The sequence below is a fragment of the Scophthalmus maximus genome, chromosome 13 (genome assembly GCF_022379125.1).
Source record: "Scophthalmus maximus strain ysfricsl-2021 chromosome 13, ASM2237912v1, whole genome shotgun sequence".
Classification (NCBI taxonomy): domain Eukaryota; kingdom Metazoa; phylum Chordata; class Actinopteri; order Pleuronectiformes; family Scophthalmidae; genus Scophthalmus; species Scophthalmus maximus.
The window spans coordinates 9,695,783-9,723,647 of record NC_061527.1 but is presented as its reverse complement, the minus strand read 5'-3'; the positions used below and the strand labels follow the sequence as shown (position 1 = coordinate 9,723,647).

At 44.8% G+C, this 27,865-nt stretch overlaps 2 long non-coding RNA genes across 2 annotated transcripts; one reads left to right on the top strand and one right to left on the bottom strand.

The window, feature by feature from the left end:
* Positions 1–2,603: 2,603 nt before the first annotated feature.
* Positions 2,604–27,848, bottom strand: LOC118318496. Its single transcript, XR_004795740.2, has 4 exons — positions 27,579–27,848; positions 15,378–15,491; positions 6,188–6,286; positions 2,604–3,602 (listed from the first exon to the last, which is right to left on the bottom strand). It is a non-coding gene; the product is annotated as an uncharacterized LOC118318496 (long non-coding RNA).
* LOC118318497 lies at positions 4,368–22,601 on the top strand. The gene is made up of 3 exons (XR_004795741.2): positions 4,368–4,489; positions 9,679–9,736; positions 22,473–22,601. It is a non-coding gene; the product is annotated as an uncharacterized LOC118318497 (long non-coding RNA).
* Positions 27,849–27,865: the final 17 nt, after the last annotated feature.

Genomic DNA, 27,865 nt, shown 5'->3' with positions numbered 1-27,865 from the left:
AAGGAGTCGCCAGCCGTGTGTGTGTGTAGGCTTCTGCATGAGTTTGACTTCCTTTCGCGAGAAACTTGGTGACAAAAGGCTGGCCACAGGGTACAGTCAACGGTCGATGGTTTTTCAATTTAGCTTAAACTCACCGACAGCGTTGAATGTTCACTGGGGCGAGCACAGACCTGATGGTGACCAGAGATGATGGCAGACGGAGAAAGTCTTCAGTTTGGGGGGAGGAGCGACTAACTCTCTCCCTTTGCAACTAAATCCCCTTTTTCATTGACCAAGGACACTAAAGGAGTCAAGAGTGTTTAACCACACTTTGATTAAGCCATATCAGATGTCTACAAAGTTCAACATGGAACAATACTTCCATTCCTATTTATATACAAGGTCTTACTTGTATTTTTCTTTTTTTTAATTCACACCTCCTGGTATGATCCTGCTTTTTTACAACACAGTTGGCCGCTCGAACACTGAACCTGAGGATAAGAGGCAGAAATGGATTTAATATTAAGGAACAGACAAACATCGAATTCAATTTATAAAAACAACTGCCCCCCGTGCTTCCCACTATCCCACATGCTGTGTTAAAAAAAGAAGAAGATTCTTCTTAAAATCCTGGCAATGGTAACATTTGAGTAAGGTCCACGGCAACTTGACCATTATGGCACCGAACACATTGTCAGTGTATGGGAACGCATTTTCTTTCAAAAGTAGCAGTTAGAAGAGGGGAAGTCATCTCGAAACTAATGACTCATTGCGGGTTTTAGTAAACACAGCACCTGGGCGGAGGCTGCAGCCAGTCATCATATGCTTTATTGAAGCACAGCCTCTAGAGAGGCACTCTGATGCCTTGAGGGCTTCATGCAAGGTGGAGGATGAGGGAGAAACTGGGTATGAAACTGCAGACTCACCCAGATCAATAGCGTCTGTTGTTCTCACTATGATGTGGCACCGTGGCTTAGGACTGGATAGTTTCGTGCTATTGCCAGTAAAGAAACTGTCCACCACCTTGCAGGATAGACACTGCACAGTGCTTAATAACTGTTGCTCATCATGAGAAAAGTGATGAGCAACCGTGTGTGTGTGTGTGTGTGTGTGTGTGTGTGTGTGTGTGTGTGTGTGTGTGAGGGAGAAGCGCAACAATCAAATGCCACAGAGCTGCTGCAGCAATTACACAAGATACGATGTGACAATAAAAGCTGCGGCAGTGAGTGGAGATGTGGTGGGATGATAAATACGGAGTCGGTGACCGGGCAGGATAAGGGGTGACGTGGTGCGGTGGATTCCTCTTGCCAAATACTTTTCACACAGAAAGCATAGAGTTTAAATTTAACACCGTCACTAGTCGGCTATAAAGCAGAATCGCATTAAGTAAAAATAAGTTTAGATTTTTTCATGTGTGAAAAGTGTGCATCTCCGCTTCTCTTCTTCTTTAGATCACAACAGCCGCTTCTACTTTGTCATTTCCTGTGTATTTATCTTGATGTAGTCTGTAAGGCTGTCACTTGTGAGCAAAAGCTAAAACTATATCATAACTCAAAATAATTTGATAAAAAATATATAAAAGAAACCTTTTTGCTAACTGCTGACACGTCTCCCAAGCTTGGACCAAAAAGCACAGTCCTTGCTGTGAGGGGCCCGCCGCTAAACTCGGCTTCTCTCTCCCTTCTCCCGAACAGTGATTTGAGTGACAGTGTTGGAATTGACAGAAGTGGATGAGAAAGAAATGTTGCTTTATAAGGTCTTCTCTGGCCGCAAGGAAGAGGGTGACAGTAGGCAGAAAGATCCGGGACACGCAACCAGAGAGAGAAGGGCCCTGAGCTGACAACGTGGCCTTAATCTGAATGACAAGGTCTGCCCATCAGCCCTCGAACCAGCCCGGGTCTGGAAGAGGGCGGGGGGTGAGAGAGCTAAGGGGAGAGAGGATGAAGAAGGGGGAGAGGGAGGGGGTTAAGAAGGGGAAGAGGGTGTCCTCCCTTGAAACGTGTTGGCCTTAATGGCACAGACAGCTCTGACATTTAACCACTGAATCATTTTTAGATAAGTGGATGTGGTGCGGAGAGTTGCGGACATGAAAAGCTTTGAGAAAGACGAGAACAAAACATCAGCAAGGGAATGATGCGGAGCACAGAACATGGCTGATCGTCCCTAATGACTGACACAACCCCAGTTGAAGGACAAGGGCAGATTAAGGGGAGAGAGGCACATTTGTGGGGAAGTGAATTACTGGACCAGTTAGGGGAATCTGTGAATTAGGGGACCTGGTGGCTCTGTAACTACCCACAGTTGGTTCAGTGAAGCTGCTCAGTAGCCAACCACTGTGCTGGGCATTTCCCAAAGGGGGAATAACTATGAACGTGACACGGGACAGCACAGATAACGGCCGCTTATGCTGAGCAGACTGTGAATGGAAGGGAAGCTGTTAAAAGGGAACATTTCAAAGCGGCCCGAGGAGCGTTAACAATGGCAAACTAGCCGAACAAGTTTGCGTAAACAGATACCGTCAAAAGTTTCACAATTAGTACAGCGCACCCTGTCAAAACACCTTCGTCATTCCAGAAAAGACACACGGGAGGTGGTCGGATTACGCCAACGTAACAAAAGGGCCGTCTGCGCTCGATATCACAGTAGCGTGTGAATGAGTTGGTCCTCTTTAATGTCAAAGGATATCCTTTCACCGGCAGAGGTACAGGAGAATGTTGGGCTGAATTGTGACGCAAGAAGGCTTTTTTTTTTTTCATCTCTTCCATCTCACTGTCCTCAGTTGTAACTCTGCATCAGTATCTCTCCATCAAGCTCATTTAAAGCATTCAAAGGAAATCTTTGGGGAAAGAAATGCATTAAACAAACAAACAAACAAAAGAAAATTGCGAGGTAGGATTTGTTTCACAAAGTTGGCGTAAAGATAAAAAAATCTGAATAAGAAAAAAGATCAAATAAAACCCTAAACATAGCTATAAAACTCAAATAAGGTCCACGCGTTGGTAATATTTTAAGGTCCTAAAAGGCAAAAATGTTTTGCAAACACATGAGCACAAGCAAAAACAAGTAATAATTAGAACTTCTGTGACAAAAGCCTCTTCTGAAGATACAGTAAACTGCTGGGCTTGAATATAGACCTCATTTTGTTAGTAAATGTTTCTCCACTACTTTATAAAAAAAAATACTTATCAACAGAAAAAAACATCTGCTTCATGTTGAAAGTTAAAATAGGTTGTGACATTGAGGCTATTCAGATCAGAAAAAGAAGAACATTTACAGTGGAAACCCCACTTTATGTCTCTATCGTCAGTTGCTCCCTCTCTCTCACGTTCTCTCAGGAGGGGGAGGAAATTCCTGGCGAGGGCGCTGGGAGTTGTTGCTCTCTGCCTGCAGGTACAAACCGGCCTCCTCTGTCTGCCTGTCTGCAGATATCATACCGCGACGTGATCTGTTTAGCTGCCTGACTTAATGCTCACGCGCCTCCGGCTCTGTGTGTTTGTGGCTGTGCGTGCATGTGTGTGTGTGTGTGTGCGCGTGCGTCTGGTTTGTGTGCGTGTTTGTGTGTGTGTCTTGACTCCTTCCGTCTCCTCACAGCTGGAATGGCGTCGCCCACTTAATCTGCTGCCCTGCGATTACAAACACACAGAATGAGAGATGGACTTTTAGTACACCGACAAGATATTTACAGATTGAAACACTATAAATCTTCTACAAGAAACGACACACACACACACACACACACACACACACACACACACACAGACAGAGGCACTGACAAGATGGATTGGAAACAACGAGGTTGATTACAGTAATTATTTCAAAGGCAGTGTTGCATTCACTGAAAAAAATGGACATAAAACCTCCTAACCCTTGTCAGAATTGATCACAACGAGCAATTCCTTTTCCTGATATCTAATTTTATTGTGTTTAAATCTGTATATGGTCTCAGTAACTAGGGAAAAGGGTTCAATTCCCCTTGATGCTGAAACTGAATTCTTCCTCTGCGTTCGTCATGTTGTGTATTTGTCATTAATTCATCCTCAGGTTGTCACGGCGCTGACGGATACAGGCCGACGTGTACAGCCACGCTCACAAAAAACACAAGCAGACACACTTGAGTAGGGGTCTGAGTCCAGCTGGAGGAGGTCTCCTGCCAAACCTGCAGGCAGGCTGCCTGTATTCATAATCATCACACACACACTGATTGGAACTGACAGGACACGCACACACAGTTGGGGGGGAAAATATCTACTGGTGAGTAAATCAATATTTCAAGGGCAACCTGCTATTCTAAAAATGTTATGAGGAGAAACTCTTTTGCCGCCTCTGCCGCATTATTCTGTCTGTGACTTCCTTTTCTGCCATTTCATCTGCCATCACAAAAGATATCTATCTGGACTGTGCTTCTTTTTTTTCTTCTTTTTTTTCTAAAGGTAGAGTCATTGAGAAAAGAGAAGAAGAAGTAGAAGTGGTGGATAGACAGACGCCCGCAACTGATGTGAGACTAGCAGCAGTGAGTAATGTCATGAGAGAGGAGCAGATTGGTGAGAAAAAGCGAGAAGTAAATAATGGCCAGTAGGCTGAGAGGGAGAGAGAGAGAGAGAGAGAGGGAGAGAGAGGGAGAGAGAGAGAGGAGAGAGAGAGAGAGAGAGAGAACCTCTCTCGCTCTCTCGCACACACGCAAAGCAGGGAGAGACTCCGCAGGGCGCCGTATAATAACCTTCCTTGTCATTATCATCGCCCAGCCAAACCGCTCTACGCTCCTCCAGCTCCTTCTGTCTTCAACACAATCATTGCCCCATCGTTTACAGTGTGCCGCTAAATGGGAACATCGATAGACACATCCATTAGCAGCGCCAAGTCCTTTCGTCTCTGAGTGCTTTAATAGTCGTCACACACACACACACACACACACACACGCGCACACCCACGCACGCAACCTCGGACGACTGTTAACCAAGTCAGCCCCGCGCAGGCGACGCCAAACTGATGGAGTGTGTCATTACAGCTGGTTAGGAACACGCTCGCTGAGAGGGTGGCGCCCATCAGTTAACCTGCAGCCTGAAACCAAGCTGACGGGGGGCTGCGCTCTGATTTGAGTAGCTTTACAGCAGGCAGCGATCCTAGAATTTCTTCTTTTGATTTATATATTTAATCGTTTATTCTTCTGGCCAAGTCTTTTTTGCTGCCACATCATTTTGCGCCGTATTCTTCGTGCACTATCAATTTGTCACAGAATCTTGTCAACTGCGGGATTTTTCTGCCTTTCCTTTTCTGCCAATCACTTTCTTTTACATCTGTTGCGAAAAATAACGAGAGAAAGAAAGCTTTTCAGAGCAAAAGCAAATTTTTTTAATCCGGAAGGTTCACAGGGTGAAATACTACAGAGTGCTGTCTTAATGAGTGATAGTAGCAGTGTTAGTCGGAAGCAGTTATTTGTATGGTTATGGGGCAATAATCACCTAACAGATGACACGACTAAAGTCTAATGTGGAAGAGCAGCGCAGTTGTAATGAGCAAATAAAAACTAATCAATACAAAGACACCAGTCTTTTTTTTAAGGACTACGTTAATACCGTCTTAATCTCAATATCATCTATTGTTACTGTCGCCTTTGATGCAAATTGACGCAAAGAAAGAAAAAAAGATAAGGAGGGAGAAGAAGGGCAACTACGGGACATAAAAGGGAGGGAAGGGTTTCCCACAACGCCGCGCTCTAATTTCAGCTGGATTGTTTTTTGGAGGGAGGATGCTGGGAAGCCTGGGAGGGGCAGGTTGGTGAGGGAGGGTAGGTTGTTGGGGTTTGTGGGATAGGTGGTGCAGCTGTTGAAGTTGACTTTTGCGATTGGTTTTGACTGATGGAAACAGGAAAAAAAAAAAGACTCGGGGTCTCTGTGCTAGCACACACATGGGCACAATATAAATGGCATGTGTAATTTAGACATTCCGATTTTATAAAAATACATTATTTTCGTAGCCTATTAAACAGCACAAAAAAACTACCTGTCACTGTTTCCTGTGATGCTAATTGACTGTATTCAAACAATTCTTCTTCTTTTTTTTTTTTTTTAAATTTCTCTGAAATTACAGATTTCACAGCAGTCAAAAATTTATCAGAGAAGAAAACGGCAGCGAATGATGAATCAGTTTTTCTCACATTCACACCGTTAATGTCTTCCTCACGCCTGATACTGTGGTTTCTGATTCTTACCGTAACAGGCATGCCTGTGTGTGGCAGGCTGGTCGTCGACCGCAGACAGACTCTAGGTGTGTGTGTGTGTGTGTGTGTGCGCCTCCTTCATGTCTGGACCTGGGCAGACAACATACAGAGGAGAAGAAAGCACAGGATAAATGAAGGTGTTGTTTGGTAAACCTTGTTATTAAAATGTCACACACACACACACACACACACACACACACACACACCACACACACGCACACACACACACACACACACACACACACACACACCACACACACACCACACACACACGGCGATTGAGAAATAAGCACATGCGCGTAAACGTTAAAAGACAGACAGGCACACACACACTCAACAAAATCTTTTCACAAACAAACTCAATGTGCTCTTTTCACACCAGGCAGTTCGTCACACTTCCACTTCCAAATAATAGGTTTGCAGAGTTGATGTCTTCAATGATTCACTTCAATTATTAAACAACACAGACGCATGTGTAACATTATTATAAAAAATAAATCTGCACTTCACCCCCTCCAAAGACTCACACACAATTCTATATGTGCAACAAGCCCACTAAGAACCCAATTTGTGTAAGCACGCCGGGTGGTCTTGAGAAATAATGACAAGCAGCCGCAGTGTGTGTACATTAACACACAATTCATCTTAAAGTTGTTGTTTTTTTTAAAGGTGTTTTAAAACAAAGAAATACCGTGCTGTCTCCAGCCCCGCTAACACAAACATATGGAATCGGCCTTTGAAGCCACTTTGCAGTCTGTAAAATCAGATCTCCATAGAAACATGCTGGTGGTTTTGAGCAGTGACGGTCATTGTGTCTCTCATAAGCAAGCTGCAACGCCACTGGTGTGCTTTCATGCGGTTCCCTAAACACAATAAAGAATTCACGGATAACGACAGCACTGGCTGTAATGTATTATATGGAGCCGGGTGTCTGACATGCCCGCCGCCGCATGATGAGGCTGGGAGTGATGTGCAGTGAGACAGAATGAATCATCAGAAAGAATTTCTGAGTGTAACATCCTAGGTTGACCAGATGGAAAAGGAGAGAAAAAAAAAATCCAGAGTATAACCTGGAGATGCAGCGGGGAGCGAATGTGCCTTCCTAGTATTTAACCAAACCAATACATAATTGAATGTGTTTGAAAAAAAAAGAGACATTGCGAAAACAAACATAGTTATAATTGTATTTAACTTATTTTGACAAAGATATGAAATATACAGTCAGTCTTTTCCCTCTTACTCAACTTCTCTACAGGAACCGCAGAGAAAGAAGACACAAGTTAACCAGAGCTGCAGCTAATTATTATTCCCCGTTACTGATTATGATCTCATGATTCATTTCTTGGATAGTCGGTTGAATAGTTTATGTTAGAAAATATATCAAAAGTTTCGACATAATTTTCCACAAAACTCACACTTGACACGTTCAAATAGATTGTTTTGCTGCATCAAAAAGACAGTGGACATATTCATATTTTCTTAAGCCACTTAAGCCGTATGAATAATTTATTTGAGCACCCCTGCTGTTTGTAGATTGAAGAAGTCCCTCAGATTAATTTTTTTTTACTTTTTAATTTTTGATTCAAGAACCATTTAGCAAAAACTCAAACGAGGGTCATGGTTTGATAAAGATATGCAGAATGTGCAGTATTTAAGCGTGGCGATTAAGTAAGTCCCAATCGGTTACATTTTTGGTTCATGTACACATTTTGGAGCTTAAATCTGACACAGGAGCAGGCCCTCAATCCTACACTACAAATCTTTGTGCCAAATCTGAAAGGTCAACCTTAAAATTTATTGAAAAATCAAGCAGTAAGATTTTAAGCTCGCACCTCAATCTTAGTTATTCTTTCATAAGTAAGTAGTGGTCTAGACAACTCTGATGAAAACCATTCTAAAGAAAACTACACCCCAGCTGTGATAAATGGACCCTGAACATTCCTAGCAATCATATGTACAATCTGAAAACCATGTTACAAATAGAAAAGAAAAAGAAAAAAAATCTGCCCACAGGGCTGTTGAAAGGTTGAATCGCTAATATAGACTTGCCACCGAAATATGGTTTCTTCTGAATTCCCCTCTGCCGGATCTACAGAACAATAATTGACCTTGGCCTGATGAAATATTGCTTCAATTGTTCATACTCCACTTTGATGTTAAATACAGTAACCGCGCAGGGCAGCACAGGAAAGCTGCTCGCCACAGCTGAAGGAGAAATTAAACCTTTTATGCCGCCGAAGAAATGGCCCCCTCGATTCTCTTTCTGAAACTCGCCCTTTGTTCAATTCCCTGCATCTGCCAGAATACACATGCAATTGACTATTTCTGTCTTGCAGAGCAGAGATGTATCCTTCAGTTACTACTCTTTTCTACAGTATGTCCCTTGCTACATTCAATGTTCCTTTTTTTTTAAAACCGCTTCCGCCATCATATCCCTGCAACCTCTCCATTTCTAACTCATTCTCTCTCTCTCTCTCATCCCTCTCTCTCTCATCCCTCTGTCTGCCCCAGTAAGCAGACTTTGCCAAGACCGGGGAAGGCACCTCCATCATTAAGGTCCCGACACGGAGTCACCAATTTAAACTCTCATTAACGGATCCATGTGCTGCTCGGTACATTACAACCCCCCCCCCCCCAAAAAAAAACAACAACCCAGGGACCACCCACGTGTTTAGGCCCCTTCAAAACAAAATGCAACAATAAAGAGCCGTGTTCTCCCTGCCAGCTAAATGAGCCAATTCACGCGAAAGGGGCAAAAACAAAAAGTTCCAAATGAACAGACGTTTTGATGGTACAGAGGGTGTTTATGTGTTAACGAGAAGATGCTATCAATCAGGACTGGCTGCTGGAAAGGCCCTTGTTATGGCATCGACTGGCCTCGCAGCTTTTGTTCGGCTTGTGGTTTTTCCACAAAGTCAAGGAAGCCTCGTATAAACTACACTTTGTTTCCAATTGCGTCAAAAAAAAAGAAAAAAGAGACTGTGTGTATGAAACAATTAGATGTGTTGCACTTTCAAATTGACTGCTAACAAATAACGAAGACAAAGTTAGTGTTGAGACAATACGGTATCTTCATTTCTCCATTTCACGGGGAGCGTCCAGTTTGGGAGGTAGAGGAATGGTAGAGCAGCATGCCTGAAGTCAAACAACCTTATTTGTGGTGACCCAGGGGATATTTTCCTCCACACAGACTGCTACAGAGACATGATACAATACAAACCCACACAAACAGAAAACCCTTTTTTGGATCATCTAGCTTCTATTCAATGCCTCAATAAAGGCTTGGATGAAACCGTAAGAGACTTTGGTGGACGGCTAAAGTTGGTTCTGTGATGAAATGCAGAGGGCACTGACTCTTGTCTGTTGTTCTTTGTAAAGTAAAGCAGCAAATCACTTGTGCAGCCCGATGGATATCAGGTATGTCTGCAAAACTGCTTTGATCATATCTTTTTTTTTTTCTTTTCTTTTTCTTCCACGTCCAGACAACCCACACGGCTACGAGGCCAGGAAACGGGTGACATGGCTGTTTTCACGTCTGAGGTATTTATGTCAGAACACATTATATATGCTGATCTTTGTGCTGTGTCAGAATGTGTTGGTGTTCTTACCATATTATGCCTGTTTGTAATAAAAAAAAAAACTAGTGCAGACATGTAGAGCTAGACCACCCAGAACCGTTACCCATGCACTCCCCTTACTTACAAAGAAAAGTCACTAGTCTTAATTATATCCATCCTCTGGGCGTGTCTTTCTGCTCGAAACAGACATCTGAGCAACCCCCCCCCCCCCCCCCCCCCCCCCCCCCCCCCCAACCCCCCCCACCGCCAACAGGCCGCAAACCTCACCGAGACCTTATGGAAAGAACTTTTTTGGTGGACACGTTGACCTTAGATGGAAATACACGTATTCACTGCTGTGTGGAGTAGTTTTTACTGAGGTTACCGAAGCTAAACTGATTTTTACGTTGTTCATTGTTGGATTATCTCCTGCTTTGCCCCTCGTAAATGATCCCAGACTCTAAAACTTTCCCGTGGACGCTCAACAGTAAAATCCGCAGAATGTAAAAAATCGAGCGGGTGAATTGTGCGCGGTGCGAAGAATTAACCCAAATATCAAAACCTGCACAGGGCGGGCACTCGGATGGAAGGGTGGAAGAGTCATGATCTAGAATTTTCAAGCTGGCAATGCGCGGGAGCAACCTCCTGGTCTGCACTCCCAGCGAGACAGACACATGAAGACATAGAAAGAGAGAGAGTGTGCACAGGCTGGACCCCAGTGACCACCTGCCAGACAGATCCTGCTCGGGTTTGATCCCCCGCCCACTCTTCTCTCTCTCTCTCTCTCTCTCTGTGTCTCTCTGCATTTTTTGTTTTCAGGCAAGCAACTGTGATGTTTAGCCGAAGAGCAATGACATTCCAAGCACGCAAAGTATAAGAAGGTTTTGGGTTGTTTTTTTTTTCAAATAACAACAACAACAAAAACTAAAGAGCAAAGTTGAGATGGAGACACTGGGGGAAAAAAAACAACTAAAAAATATATAAATAAATATGAACAAATAGTCACTCCTTCCGTCCTAATGTTTTCAGTATGACAGCCTCCAAGGATCAAGGGGTTAATCTGCTTCTCTTTTATATTAGCTGAGCACATTTGTTCCAAGCAGCGAGGCTAATGACCCCGAGCCGACGCTCAGCGTTGGGCTGGGAAACTCGGGGGTTGTGGGAGGGTGGGGGCTAATGCGAGGGAATGGGAATACGGGCTACGGTTCATCATCTACTTAGGACCTAGACAGCAGTGCTGCCGTCCCTCCCTTAGTCCACACACACACACACACACACACACACACACACACACACACACGCACAGGAAATGGGAAAACCAACCATTTTTCTCTCCTTGCATCTAATTTTACTCCCGTCCTCTTAAGTAAATGTACTATGTGCTGCATTTTGTCATCAACAAATCAATACAACATTAACTCTGAGCGATTGTTATTATTACTGTGAACAAGATGGCTGGCAGCCTCCACCTGCTCTCAACAGCGTTTAACCACACGCGTCTGCTCGTACTCTTTACTGCACAAAATGCTTTACAAAGACGCCGTTAACACGAGCGCGTGAGCCAATGGTTGCACTTTTATGGCAATAAACCAGCATCAATCTAACCATTAATATGATATTAATGTTTAAGGAACACGTGCCCACTTTCAAGGGAGCCTTTTGAACGGCTTTTACCTCTTTAACGTAAAGATTCTTCATCACCTGAGCATTCTTTATTGCTGTGTTGGTGTAGCGTCATCTAGTCAAAGTGGCATCCACATGTGGATGAACTATAGCTGTGTGTGGACGCCCCGACAATGTGAGGCTGAGTGAATTCTGCAGCAATGGGAAAGCAGCAGGGAGTCCACTCCTCTGCCTTTTATTCAATCCGAGTCGAGTCAGAAATGCCTCTTTCACTTCTCTGCCACATATACGAATATGCATGCATGTGTGTGTGTATGTGGAAAAAGAGAATGGGGAGAGGAGTGAATAACCTACTGCACCCTGTGTATGTGAGTCTAAGTGCGTCAGTGAGTTGGTAATACCTCCAATGGCAGACTAATGATTGGTCTTATCGACACCCAGCAGTGAATGCAGGCCTTTGTCTCCTCCCGGGACGCATTATGGAAAGCTTAGGGGGCTGCCTTTGACTCCTTTTCATTTTCTCACCCACTGATAAAACCCGGCGCACACACACATTAAAAAAAGCAAATGTAATACAGCTCCTGTCGCGTGGCAAAGCTGAGACAAAATAAACCACCCTGAACTCATGTCATCAAAATGAGCAAAAGTTATGGCGGCAGCTCACAGACTCTGTATAAGTCACAGAAAAGGGTAAAAATGAAGCATGGAATTTTAGTTTTAAGTCACTATTAATTTTAAAACAAAACCACAACATGTGTGGGCTTAACATATAACACAATATACAAATAAATGTCAAGCTGATAATGTCTCAGTTCAAAACTAATTTATGAAGTATATGTACTTCATAAATATTATATATATAAAGATTTGCATTAAAGTACATCTGAAGGTATCTGCGGAAAATTTTGGAACAAATGTCTGCTTTCCCTTTCACCAGGACGTACAAAAAAAGAAGAAGCTCTTCTCCTCCTCTGTTCCCCGGCTCTGTTCGGTCCTGTGCTGATTCGAGGGTTAGAGGTTGGGGCAGGGTCCCTTAGACAAGCAGTTTATGAAATGAAAATGTTTTCTTTTTCAATTGACGGCGAGCGCTACTTCTCACGTTTTTAAGAGTTCAGCATACAGCTCCTTGGGGAGGCGTAACCATTTCTATGGCTCTTTCCCGCTGAGCCTATAAAATCCTCATCCTGCACTCCTGTGTGTTCTTTCACAGCCTCGTTTTTCAAGTGGTTATTGTAAGGAATAGCGTACGAGTACATTATAATCTCACTCGTATCTCATCTCTTTGGGTTTTTTTCCTTTGCAAAATGACTCTAAGGGGAGAACTTACCCCTCTCTCTTCCTTTTTATCTCTTTCTCAACTTAAATTTCAAATAGAAAAACAATGAAGAATATTCAAACATAGACCTTTGTTGAATTGCGCTCTCTCTCTCTCTCTCTCTCTCTCTCTCTCTCTATCTCTATCTCTCTCTCTCTCTCTCTCTCTCTCTCTCTCTCTCTCTCTGCGTCCCCCAGGCGAAGCAGTGAGGATTTAGGGGCCTTATTTCGTAGGCAGGTAAAAGTCGAATCTCCCCCTTCCTATTCCTCCCAGCAATTACAAAGAGGCCAGGAAGTGTAGAGTATTATGGCCTTATAAAGACATTAGGGACATCGCTTCACTGCCCCCCCCGCCCCCCACACACTTTTCTATTTACCAGTTCTACAGTATCTCTTCCCTTTGTGGTCTCTCTCATCCTCACTTTGAAATCTTTTTTTTTTTTTTTTATCCCTAACCTATGCCCACCGCCTTCTTTCTCTGTCGAATTTTTTCTATCCCTGCCCCGTCATGCCCTTCAGTCTTTTGATCCATCCATCCAAATGTTACCATTTTCGACACTTGTCTATCAGGATTTCATGCCCTCTCCCCAACAAAGTATGTTTCATCCCCCTCGCCATTGTACACCATCATCCATCATTTGCCCACTATATTGTGCGAGCATGAAACTGACAATTACTCGCTCTGTCCCCGGGGTCATGCGGCGGATCAATACGACTTGACAGAGTGAGTCATTTGCCTGTCATTTTCCCATATGCGATTTCTGAAATTTGAAACTGTGACACACTGTGGCTTGAGCCTCGCAACCCCCGTGTCCACATTATACAAATGGACGCCAAGAGAGAGAGAGCTCTGCTGCGTCTTGAATCCGGCAGCTTTTAAAGCGCCAGCTTAGACAGACTTGGCTGCTCTTGAAAGACTCTCCTCCACCGGAGCAGAGGACAAGACACAATTGGGAGAAAAGAGGGAAAGAAGAAAGAGCAGTGGCATGTCTGGATACAACATCCTCCACCTTTTCCCTTTCTTTCTTCCTAAAGTCATTTATTTCTCAAATGAGTTCAAAACCACTTCCGTTTTAAAACAACTTCATCCACCTGTTCTCGTTCATAATCACCATCTCTCGTCTTCTAAAATAACGCAGCTAGTGCAGCATGGAGACAGAAAGACGGTGTTGGAAGAATGTAAATGAAGATAAGGACTTGTTAACCTGAGAAAATGGGGGGGTGGTGGGGGGTGGGGGGAGCTGTGGTGGCTCAAGAGAGAAAGAACAGAGGCGAGTCGGAAATGTGCGACTCTTACCTCCAGTGTCTGGAGGTAAGAGCCCTGGACTGCGTCCAGCAAAATCTTCTTGGTCCTGGCTCCAAGAAAAATCCCACCACGGCTTCTGTGACCTCTGGGCGGGAGGTTGAGGTGAAAGGGAGTCTCATAAGGAAGGAGGACGAGACGAAGCGAGAAAGACAACATTTTCTTTTCCTCTCGCCGCCTCCCCTCTTTAACCATCCCCCTATCTGTGTGCGGAGGCAGCCACACTGGCCATGCCTGCATGGCAGGAAAATGATTTACTGCTGCTTTCAGCCTCACACCGAGAGAGCGAGGAGATTAGTCTGTGGGAGACGCTCACGGTGGGAATCGCTGAAACCCAGTTAAGACAATAAGGTGGCTCTTCTCCCAGTTTCACTCCTGTGTTTGGGCTTTTGGCTATGCTGCTCTCCATGGTAATGTTCAATTTTTTCATCCCTGACTTATTGCATTTTCTCTTTTTATACATATATATTTTTATATTTTTTTAATTAACGAATGCTGGAGAGAAAAGGTCGGATCCTTACAACATGAAATGGATTCTCTGTATTCAGACAAATAAGGACAAACCATCTGAGACAACACAGGTTATAGGTTAAAGATATGGGTCCATTAAAGTCAATACTGATAAAGACATATTCACATTACACCACTTGTGAGCTTACTTGTTGTACAGAAATTCAGTTTTCATTATTACGGTAATCATGCAATGCAAAGATTTTTATGGAATAAAATTCTTGTGGATGCTAATTTAATATTAAAGCGAACTGAATACAAGCAGTGCAATCAAATCCCATTTCAGACTTTTATTCTGTGGCAGTGAGAAAACCCTCATCTTAAAAAAGGTCACAAATACGTGATATTTAATAAAAGGTCACAGACAGAAGACACAGTCGTGGTAAAAAGCAGTTCCCATCAACTAATCCCACTTTTTTTCCCTCTGATTTCTAGATATCGTATCATATGAATAAAGAAGAAATGAACGATGTGTGTGGGGGGGGGGGAAAGATGAAGAGATAAAGAACAGCCACGGCCGCTGTATGAAGCAGGTGAGTCAGGCCCGACGGTACGTTCCTCACCTGGCGGCCGTGGCTCGTCGCCAGGGACACACACACAAAAGCAAACAGTCGCACTCAGACGCATAACACGAACAACGACACACACACACACACACACACACACACACACACACACACACACACACACACACACTGACACAGACACACACACACACACACACACGCACACACACACGCATGGAAACACTACATCAACCCCAGGTACACATCTGACTCAGGCGACCAGGTGGGAGGGCAACAGAGGACAGACAGACACAGAGACGTAGACAAAGACAAGACAACGTGAACCCCAGGGCAAACCGAACTCTTACCTCTCTCTTTCGGATCCTCGTTGCCTTCTGCTTCCCTTCCCTCCCTCTGCGGCGGAGGCCAACGCTGCTAGTGCTCGTTCTGCTTCTGCTTCTCGTGTCAGCCCCTCTCAGGACCTGAAACGGAAGAGGACAGATAGGGGGAAACCAACCATTAACAAACTGTTTGAGTGGATTCCAGTTATCGCCTCCGAATTTCGGTTATCTTTAAAAAAAAAAAGAACATTTTTTTAACACACGCTGTAGGAAAAAAACTGAAATGAACAGTTCGTGGTCTACATCATGAAATATTTAAGTTAAGATTATTTTGTTTTTCCCCCCCATCCCAAACGTCGAGTCACCATTCCAAAAGAGCCGAAAAACCCGAGCAATGCTGCGATGTCCTGAGCGACAGCGGCCAGACTTATATTTGCAGAGTGGAGCAATCGCGCTCAACGTAAGAAGGAGCGAGGTTCATGAGGGGGTCAGGGAGAAGTGAAAGGCAAATTCCTATTCCTATTATTCCTATTATCATGCACCTATATGGCTGCATGATTGCCATATACAGTTTGCATACCTGCGTTGCCTCGTCACTGTGTCCATTTTGCCGTCCGTCTTTCAGTTTGCATGCGGCTACGCTGACGTGTAATTGTGCTATTCAGAGGACGATTTTATCGTGGCCACACTGATTGACGGGTGTGTGGTGTGTGTGTGTGTGTGTGTGTGTGTGTGTGTGTGTGTGTGTGTGTGTGTGTGCGTGCGTGTGTGCGTGTGGGGTGTCTTACTGTGCAAAGATGAAATTGCTAACAGCTGTGACAGCCGGCATTGCGCACTTTTTCGCCATCTCATTTTGCAGCGTGCAGCTGCACAGATAAAGCAACAGGGTTAAGCAAATATTGTACAATGGCCAGGAAACAATGGAGCAGCTCCATCCCTCTCCTATCTCTCACACACTCATTCACACTAACTGCAGCATTGCTAAGAGTGTGTCAAATGTGTGTTTGTGTGTCTGTGTGTGCGTCTGGGTGCGTGTGAAAAAATGACAGGCACTGCTTGTCCTCTTTATCACTGTGAACAGAGCAGACACCCCTGCCCCCCCCCATCCATTTTATCCTCTATTCTTAATGATAAACTTCCTCTGTCTCTCTCTCTCTCTCTCTCTCCGTCTGTACCCCTCCACCCACACCCCTCTAGCCTGGTGTCGACCCTCCCCAAAAACCCGCGGCAAAGCAGCAACAGTGCTCCTTTGTTTGTGCCCCCCCCCCCCACTCGTCTTTTCTTGCCCACCCCCCCGCATCCCCTCCCCTCACCCTGCCACAGACGACGCTGGTTAGCGGGGACGGAGGCATGCCTCAACAGGAACACCGGGAGGAGAGGGAGGGAGGGAGCGGAGGATGGAGGGTGGGACCGGAGGAAAATATGTACGTGGCGGGAGGGGAGGGGACGGGAGGGGAGAAGGGGTCTTCAAGTCATTCTTTCAGTCGTTCTTCCCCCATCTCTCTCATTTCTGTACTTTTGGGTCCATTCATCCTTACATGAAAGCGCCTTCTCAGAGCGTGTCTGAGGCGAGGCGAGACCACACCCTCGCTGAACCCACCAACTCCAGTCGACTCAGACTCGCAAAGAGTAATTGACAGTCGACTATTTCTGGTTTGGTCTATAGGGATCTAATTTTAAACTCCAAAGTAAAGATGGGGAAGAGGAAAAAAAAACCCCCCAAAAAACTCATGACTCTGGATTTTTATTCCTGTACTGAAAAGACAAGCACTGAAATGAAACGTGCGTGATATTCCAACAGGCGATCCGTAAAAATAGCCTTTAAATACATAACTTGTAATTTTTCATTTACGCAAAGAAAACACTGGACCTGCCCACTGAGGTTAGTCGAGACATAATTTTAGCCGTTTCGTTCTGCTACCGCTTCTAGCGCGGCAAACCCAGTTCCCTAATGGCATAAATACTGCTCTTGTAATGGTGCCTGGGGCATGTCTCATTTGGAAGTGAAGGAGACGGCGCAGTAGAACGCTGCCTTTTTCCCGCAGCCAAAAACACACATGTGCGTGCGCACGCACACACGCGTGAACGCTGCGGCAGCTCCAAGAAAAATCGGATCATTAACTCCAACTAATCTGCAAACATTATGTTTATGGAAAACGCCTATCCCCAGCTTAGGCGCGTGCACAGCCAAGCTATGGTAATTCATTTTGAATGTTAGTGTGCGCATTTGATACGGTGTACGTTTGTGAGTTATGATGACACGTGTGTGTCTGCACTGCTGGGTGTGTCAAGTATCTCAGTATGCATGTGTGTACACTTGTGTGTGTGTGTGTGTGTGTGTGTGTGTGTGTGTGTGTGTGTGTGTGTGTGTGTGTGTGTGTGTGTGTGTGTGTGTGTCACGGCCGCCGGTGCGTTCACTGTCTACTGTGACAGACACAGAGGGAACATGACAGTGAAAGAGTGCGTGAGACAGTGAATGTGTGTGTGTGTGTGTGTGTGTGTGTGTGTGTGTGTGTGTGTGTTGTGACTGTGGCTGCCAGTGATGCCGCTCACAGCCTTGATCTAGACTCCTACCTCTCTCGGACACCCCGCCGTGCCTGCTTCATTAATCAATAGCACAGAAAAAGACAGACTCCCGCTGTGCCGCATGGAAGAATGGTAGCATGCGTGCAAGAAAACGTGTGTGCGTGGGTCGTGTGTGTGTGTGTGTGTTCCTACATGTAAGGTGGCTAGAATGCCCTCGAGGAGAATGTGGCAGACATGATGCAAACCTTCAAGGCTTCCTGCCAACACATCCTCTGCACTGGATTTGCTTTCTCGTACCACAAGAAAAAGAAAGTCTGAATCCGTTTGATAGATGATTTGCACACAATGATATATTTGCAAGTGCATTAAACCTCACCTCCTCCAACCCTGCCATGTCTACAACAGATGAAAGAAGAAAAACAGATGGAGATTTTGGAATGTCCGTGTTGCAGTGTAGGTTAAAAAAAAAACCTAAAAATTAATTTAATTCCCGTGTTTTCTCACCTTTTTAAAAGGACTCCGGTTTGTGGGAAGAGGTGCAACTAAATTTGAAAGCATTTAATATCCGCAAAAAAAAAATCACGCAGAGTATGAAACTGCTTTGATTCCACAACTATTCTCCATCATCTACAATATATATATATATATATATATATATATATTTTAAAGGAGTAATGGGCACATTTCTGCTGGTTGGTCAGATGAGACTCTCGGCCCAAACCAAGGAAAACCCAATTACACACACAATTGTAATTACTTCTGCTCCCTCACTCCAATTTGATGGGACTATCTAAAAACTCAGCTATAAAAAAACATCTCAAGGGTTTATTCAGAAATCGTTATGAAAATGGTTTAATGTACCTTCAGGCACAGTCAAATGATGTGGAAACTACTTAGAAGCTTAAAAATAACTTGACACGAGCGGGGAAGGCAGCGTTGTCGAGTGCACTTGTTACATATTTTCATAGTTGGAAATATTTTCTGTCAATTAATGAACTTGTGAGACCGCAAACACAGGTGTGGGAAAAACACCCAATACACATATCGTGATCAAACGTGGCTTGTTGGTTGTCAAACTAATCTACCTCATAAAAAATGTACTCATTTGCAGGAAGGTTCATCCTCTGGTGCATATTATTAACAAGTGCATGTTGTGACAAGAGAATGGGATAGAATCAGTCATTGCAGTTGAAAGCCAGGAATAGTAACAAGACTGGCTAGCAGAAAGGCTGAAGTGAGACTGAAAAAATATTCCCATCAAAATATGATTCAGGATGCCCAATCTTAAATGCTGAGATGCTAAGGTTAAAAAAAGCTTTGCTCCCTGAATAGAAGAACATGTGAACACTGTTTCTATTTGAGAGACATATGATATCAAAACACTCAACCATGTGTAAAAATGTTTTTTGAATCCCTTTATTTATAACCAGTTATGATGGAGGAATTCTTGCACAAAGCAATTAAATGAACTTTTAAAGTCCTATCAAAAAGGTCATAGTCTTTCCCCAAAAAGTGCAACGAAATTAAGGCCATCAATTAATTTAACTATTTCTGGCGAGGTAATTAATCGAAATCTTAGATGTAATCATGCAGCAACTCTAGGAAGCAAAATCTGGGTATTCTGTCGTTACTGTGATGGAGGAATGTGTGTCACTTCCTGCTGCTCCAAATGGCGGAATTGACTTGAATGCAAAGCCACAGAAGCAGTTTATCCCACAGACGCCAAATCCTGCAGGACTGCTATCACTCAAGGGGAGGTTTCGCCTCCACAGTGTACAGCGAGAGCATTGCTTCTTTCTTTTTTTCCCCCCAATGTAACTTCTGTTGTTTGGCCGGGGCTGAGAGCCCTCTTTGTTAGCCATTGTTTGAGATGAATTAATCGTTTCTTCCAAGTTCCATACAGAGATGCACTGACTGTGATACATAGAAACACCTTTGAGACCATTTAAGTGCACTTCAGACTGTACGTACTGTATGTGGACACATGGGCTCTCTATATTCACTGATATAAAGCAAGCATTACCCCTACATGATATCATACTATTACATGGTAAATACAATACAACTGCCTCAACTAGTCCTGCTTCATTGATTTTGATCCTGCATCTTTCAAAAAGCTTTTTCACCAGCTCTCTCACATGAAGTAGTGACGGCACTACAGAAAGTTCAACATTAAATAAAGTCACTGTGACACAATGTTCAAATTACAAGAATGAGAAATGCGCGCTATTAGATTTTGTTCGACTAATCACACAAGCCACCGTATCGTCTCAAAGATGAGACGTGCGTATCTCTTCCTCTTCTACACTGGACGGTGATCTTTTTGTTTTTCGCCGACTCATAACCAAACCTGTTAGATAGAATGTGCTTCTAATATTCTGAGAATAGCCTAGTCACATGTGAGGCAATGAGTCATTTTCATAAACGAATGATATATATATATATATATATATATATATATATATAATGCAACTACAGAATGGATCGATGTGCGGTGTGGCAGTTTTTTGAAGTTTTCAAATGATTTGTAGATAGTTTTTTTTATAAATTAAATTAAATTAAAAAGAAATAAACAGAAAAAATAAAATAAAATGTAACAGTGTTTGGAGTACATGCTCTGTTTTAATTCTTGACCCTAAAATTAAGTTACAGAAAAAAGTAAAATCCAGACATTAAATCCTGCGTCAGTTCCTAACCCGAGATGCCCTGATTGCATAGCCACATTGTGTGATTTGACATTGTGTCGACGCTTGGCACTCAGACAAAGGAGCTGGTGCAGGCCTCGAGGGGGCAGATGACAAACACTCCTAAACCATGGCCAGACATAATCCCCCCCCCCACCTCCCGCCAAACCCCACAACAAACGCACAGCGGAGGGGGACTTATTCAGTGCGAATTAGGAAGGTGAAGGAGGCCAGGCACTGAGGGACTCTCCACACTTGGCTGTCCTAATCATCGGAGACAACGCCTCCAGAGGCAGTCCCCCCCGCCCAATCACCATCCCGCCTACTAACCCCACTCCACCCCCTGACGCATGACCCAGACACATCCAGGAGCGTTTACAAGGGCGGGCGGCCATGAAGTGGGAAGCGGACCAAAAATGAACAGCCCCCCCGGGAGCTGTTGTTTAATTGTCCATCTTCTTGGTCCAAATTAAACAAGCTCGAGCGCGTTCAAGTATCCGCGCACACACACACACACACACACACACACACACACACACACACACACACACACACACACACACACACACACACACACACACACACACACACACACACACACACACACACACACACACCTCCCACCACCATCGCCCTGCTTTTAACAGACTGGCACGTTCCATAGAGCATGCCATTGATGCAGAATGATGAGCGAGACCCCATTGTCTAGTTATATTGTCTTCAATTAGGCAGGAGATGATGGTACACAATGACAGAAGTATTTGTAATCACGAGCCTCACAAACTCACGCTGGGAAACAGAACTTCATTATGCCCAATGGTCCCTCATCAGCGCTAAAACTCGCGAATATGTGCGGCTCCTCCTCAGGAAGTTTTTTGAGCATAAATGGCTCGGAAAGAAGTGAGTCACCAGGAAATACTGTAGGGGGTTCTGAAACCGAAGACAACAGCAGACATGGGTGGGCAAATCTTCTTTTATCTGCACTGCAAGAGAACAGCAGGCTTCAACCTGAGACATTGCACTCATCATCGTAATGCATCTCCTGTTCACTTACCTGAACTCAAGTTTACTACGCTGGTATTTAAAGTTTTATAAGTCGGAATTTGAGGCATTTTAAAAAAGGGAAAAATCCCCGATAATACTTTAAGAAGAACAAGAAACTCTGGCATTTCTGAGCCTGTTTTTCGGGGGATGAATTAACGGGCGTGAAGTGTAGTCATGATGTCTTTTCATCTTTACCACATAAATGTTGTACAAGCTCAGCGCTGAGAACAGAAGCTTTGACAGCACTGGTGTCAGCTCAGAGCCGCTTTAAGAAATTAGACTTCTTTAAGAAAGCGAAAGAAGAACTTGAGAGTGCATTATCTGCATTTACCTGGAGAGCGTGCAGCTGAGAAACGACTCCAGCCCGACATCTTGCCGGCTTTGTACCTCAACCCGTCACTTAAATCATGTTGCCCCGTGGCTGTTAGGCTTTGATAGAACCATCCGACCGGACAAATACGGCTTTCATAAAATTGTGCAAACGATTTCTTTCAACTGGGATCGCAGCGTTATTGTTCCCCCCATCCTTGACCCCCCCTCCCCTGTACCCAGTCTCTCCTCTCTCCCCACGGCACAAAGAACTAATCTGAGACGAACACTCGCACCAGCTCCGACACATTGTCAAACCAAAGCCAGGGTGATTTCATTTTTTTTTTCTCGAAAAATCATGTAAGTGAGGCATTAGGTAGACGCCATCATCCACGGAGGACAACAGAGGGGTTAGGGAAAAAAAACTGGGCATTTTCTCCCCATACACGCTGCATGGATTATGTTTTACCCATCTCTCCCCTCCGCTGCTCTTCCACGTGTACACTATCAAAGAGGGACCAGATAGATCATGAAATGTTTTGCTTTTGCCCATCTGCAGATGAAATCAGCCGGCACTGGGTGCCAGTAGGAGGGATATCCGTCAAGTCGAGCTGCCCTGGGGCCAAACAACCTTTCCTGCAAGGCCCTGCTCCCTTATCTGATTCCAGCAGACGGCGCTGGATGATGGCCATGTCAGCCGGAGCCTTTGATTTTTTTTAAGTATATCCCACTGCCTTCACACCGCTTTATTGATCGCCGACAGACCTCATTTTGTTCCTCTGCTAGAACAGCGCTTTGAGAATGCTCTATTTGTAACGTGATCACCCAGATGAGGATGGCAGCGAGGTTGACCGACACTAATCCTCTCTTTACCCACAGACTCCACCGTCGTCTATAGTGATTTCTTTTTTTTTTTTTGTGGGTCGCCCTTTTGGAGTTTCTCGTCACCTGAGGCCCAGAGGACTCCCCTCTCCCCGACATGAGCAGGGGTCAGGGTATGAGCCACGCTCAAGTTTCCCTTTTTCATGAAGAACAATGGCTCGGGCTGGTGACCTGACCACATTGAGCATCCACCCGAAAGAGAAGCTCTCATGTTCCCACCCATCTGCAACATGGTTTAATAAAAACCAAACACATGCCGCAGGACAAAGCAGCCCGGTCGTTGCTTAACTCTACACTCGTGCATGTTTTTGACAGCAGACTTACTGTTAAATGTGCTCATCGACCTCTGCAGACCTGACACATTCCTCCATGCTGAACAGTACAACGCAACAGTACAGCGCAGGGAGCATCTGCCTCATCACTCCGCCCAGATGGCAGCAGAACGTATGTAAATTGGTTCATTAACCTTACAGCGCGTCAACCAGTGGGCCATGCAGAGGGCTCATTCAATCCGGGTTTTCTTGAATTTTATTAACGCCCATTAAAAAGCACAGAGAAACTTTCGCTAATGGCCTGAGGTGGTGCGCTGTGGTGTTATCAAACACTGCACTAATTATACATGACATCCCTCTGATTAACACTCCTGTGATTATTGCACCATGTCAGATCCCCAGATTCTTTTCCCCCCCACCTCTTTTAAAAGACAGTCATCCATTTTCTTGGCGAGAAAATATTTCAGAGGAAGGAGCAGAAGAGAGAGAAAAAAAGAAAGAGGCCCAATATTATCGCAGCAGTCCCCCCCACCCCAGCAAGACGGCTTGGCTCTTTAACCCCTGACAATAGAATGGCATGAAGGAAAAGAGGCAGGGGGGTGAAAATGTGAAAAGGATCTGCGTTTTCATACAGCGTTTCCCCCCAGTGCGTGCAGGGAGTGTGTGAAAAATTAGCTTGTATAGTCTGCGTCTGTGTGTGAGCTGCCAGCAGTGAGGGCTTGCACCTGGAGCAGGGAGGAGCATACGAGAGGTCACGGGTCAGGATTGGAGTTCTCCCTCTTCCTAAGAGGGCCAGACGATCCCCGCGGCTGCATTGCACAACATAGGCCTTTCACATCGCCTCGATCGCCTTCGCCTCTCTCCTCCTTCTCCCGTTCACTTCCTTTTTCCTTTCTCCTTTTGGAAACATGCAGTAATCCATAACCCACTCAACTATCAGCGGCCCAATTATCCCTCCTGTTCCCCTCATTTTCTCCCCTTGGATGGAGATTCAAAAACAATTAACCTCTTCGCGGCTGGAGTCTTTTCCCAGGAAAGGGCACGGCGGTAATTGAATGACTCCGCCATTTATATTCCTGACCATGACTTCACTCCTTCACGCATAAATCTGGTTAGAGAAAATCCTAATCTTTAGCTATGTGATCGTCCGATGTCATTATCATGGATGTTTTATTATTTCGCTATTAAGACGGTATTTTACTCGGAACGAGATTTAACAGGACAATTTGGCAATGTTTACCCAACACCCTTTTGACCCACTTAACCAAAACAGATTTACATTGTTCATACTCAAACATATTGACAGGTCAACAGTGTTCTTAGAACAGTATGCCATTGCAGAAGCTAAAACGGCAATTATTCTCTTGTCAAACTGAGTAGACATGGCTGTCCCGCAAAGTGGTACAACCGGACTATTTCACACCAAGTGTCTATACGCTACGGTGCATCCCCCCACATCCTCAGCCTTCAATAAAATGTTCTCCTCAGCCCCTTCGTTATGGAGGGGCCTCCTATTCATCTTCAGGTAGAGAGCCTCAAAGTGTAGGAGGGCAGAACAGCTTGCTGCACCCATTGAGCTTTTTATTACTTCCCCCTTCAAAGGGTGGTGGCGGAGGAAGAGACGTCCTCCGTCTCCTTGATGCCATGATACACAGAGTCAGCTTTCGGAAAACCAACACACAAACAAGTGGTGGGATTTTGACTGCGGCCCTGTGCAAATTTTACAAACACATGTTCTTCAAAAACATCACGTCTGAGAAGATTACTGGTTGCGGATACGGAGAGAACACATTCCAGCTGTTAGGGGGATAATCCTTTGACAAACAAGTTTAGCCAAAACGGACACTCGAGAAAAACAACTCGGAATGTTCATAGAATGATTAGCCTCATTCAATTAGTAAACGGGGGGGGGGGGATTCCACACAACGCTACGTCGGATTTTCACTGTTGTCAAGCAAAAATGTCCAACAAAGAGTCCACCCCAACCAGCCATTTTGCATAAAGCAAGGGAGTTTATTATCTAGCCAACCCAGCAACAGACACATGATGTAATCCCTAACCAACGCACATTGAGAAAACAAAGACGTGTACTCCTCACAAGGAAAATGCCGCAGAAGGCGCATTTGTCTGCCGCAAAAAGTACACACATCGACGCATTTTCACCTGCTCCTGCCTCTAATTACTGCTTTCTTCCTTAAGACGCCACCTGGCCAACTCAAAGACGCCCACCGTCAGAGTCGAGGTGTGACCAACAGAATCCGAGGGCCTCCTTTTAAAACCACCAGTACATAAAACAAAAAACAAATCTTCAAGCAGGGAGCGTGCGCCATGTTCATTTCGGAAGCTCAAAAGACTCAACCTTTACTCAATAACGATGGAATAATTGTACCCAATCCTTTTGAATTCCAAGATCAAGTGTTTATTATCGCACTGGAAAACCTTAAAACGCGGAAAAGATCAAGCTTCAGGGCCTCCTGTGTGTGGCACAGACAAAAGACAAATCTGAAAAGTGATAAAGTATTCATCTAGTAATTAACGTAAGAGAGCCAAAAGTACATTTAAAACATGAAATAGATTCAAATAACTACAGGCTCCGTGCCATAGCTATAGTCTTGTAGACGCTCACGGGAACAGCAGAGCTGAAATCTCACTCGCTCACACACAAGACACACAAAGAAGAAGTCTTTGATGTTTTCTCCCGAGTGTGTGTGTGTGTGTGTGTGTGTGTGTGTGTGTGTGTGTGTGTGTGTGTGTGTGTGTGTTGCAGCTGTGTGAGTCACCCACCCAACATCCAAGATCCATATAGGCTACACAGAGGCAGCAATAGCAGCAGTAGCGATAAAGCTGCAAACCCTCATATTGTGCACACAAATACACACACACACACACACACACACACACACGCGCGCAAACATCACAATGTCTCTTGATTGTGGATGGAAGACAAGGAAAGAAGTACCAGGGGCATGGGCAGGGCCAGCCAGGCCAGCAGGAGAAGCAAAAATAAGAGAAGGAGGAAGAGAAGAAGAAAAACTTAAAAAAAAAAAAAAAAAAAAGAAAGAAAGAAAAAGATTGGCTGCACTCCAGACGGACAGGAACTTCTCTTGATCATTATGTCTAGCCTTCAGGTGACTGGGGTCGGGCCGACTGTTGGTGGTAGTAAGGTTGAGGGTGGTGGGAGGGTTGGGGGTGTAGATAACATAGCAGCCAGACAAAGAGGGAATGAGAGGGCTGCCTACATACCACCAGCATCAAGGAAGGGAGGGTGTGAGGCGAGGGGGGGGGGGGGGGGGGGGGGGGGGGGAGCGACGAGAAGAAAAAAAAGGAGGGTTATAAAAATTTGATTAGACGATCCTTTGCTGAAGTGACTTTCTGTGTCGGTTTGCTTTTCTTTCTTTCTTTATTTCTTTCTTTCTTTTTTTTTCTCCCTCTCTCCTCAGTTCCCCTCCCTTCCTCGCTCCTCCAGAGCACCGCCTCAGTAGAATGGGGCAGACAGATTTTATAGGTCCTAATTAAAGCCATCTGAAGCCTTTCAAAACATCAATGGCCCCGGTCCCCCCGCTCCTTCCCCTCTGATTGTGCAAAAAATCATGGAAAATCAGAGGGTACCCAATTTCGCCTTAACTCCCACATGTACATAAAATTTGCAGACACACACCCACACACACACACACACACACACACAACCTCCCTCACCTCCAATCAATACAAGGGTTCAGTGAATGACATGACCTCGAGGAGTGTCAGTCTATTTCACTGGAATTTTGACGTGAATGCTTGTTTGGACATTTCTAAGATAAAAAAAAATTAATATAGCATTTTTTCTGTCCACCCCTCTTTCTCTGAGTCTGACCCCAGTCTAAACTTCAGAGACGTTTTTTTTTTTTTATAATAATTATTTTTATTTTTTTTGTCGTATCCTGTGTTGGAAATGACACAAGCTTAGTGAAGATCCACCCTTATCCTGTGCGGCTGGTTGAGGAGAAGTGCAGCCCTCTTTTCGTGCGCTTTAAAGCGCTCCATTCCCCCCCTCTTGCCCCCCCCTCCCCCTAATTGTCCTCACTGAGCCGCGTGGACCGGTTGCACTGCCTCCCAGCCTGGGGTCAGCGGGTTTGCCGTGTGGGTTTTTTTTTTTTTTTTTTAAATCTATATTTCATGCTATGGCGCTGCGCGCGGAGAGACAGCAGCGCGCATCCACGGTGCGAGACATTCACAGAGGCGCACAAAGAATGTGCACGGGACTGGGTGAACTTAGAGGTCGTCAAGTTGCAAGAGGAGGTCAAATGGTGCGGCGATGAAAAGCATATAGAAGCTGTTTTTGTTTTTTTTAACGTTTAACTCTCATTTCGATGAAAAACAGAAAGGACAGACGGAGCAGAAGTGACACATGTTGTAATCACACGCGTAAAACCAAATCGACTACAAAAAGACGACACATACAGAATAACTTCTATTTGGTAACAATAAAAAAAAGAGATTTGAAGATGAAAATTATAATATCGCCTACTTACGATTCATTTCAATAACTTCTGGGCGTTTTTTTTTTGTTTTTTTTTTGTCTCGCCCCTGCGCCTGTCCGGTCGTTTGGAGACGGGGGGGAAACCGCTGCTCCTCCGGCGAAGCGGCGTCGTTGTCACTGACGCGGAGCGTCGGCTTCGGTCTGTCGGCGACGGACGTCTCTGCTCAGCAGCACAACACCTGGTTTGATTTTCTGCCGCCAACAACTGGACGTCCGATTCCGCCGGTGTCAGGTCTTCAGTGATGCCCGCACTCGCCGGGATCGTGCGCTGAGAGGAGA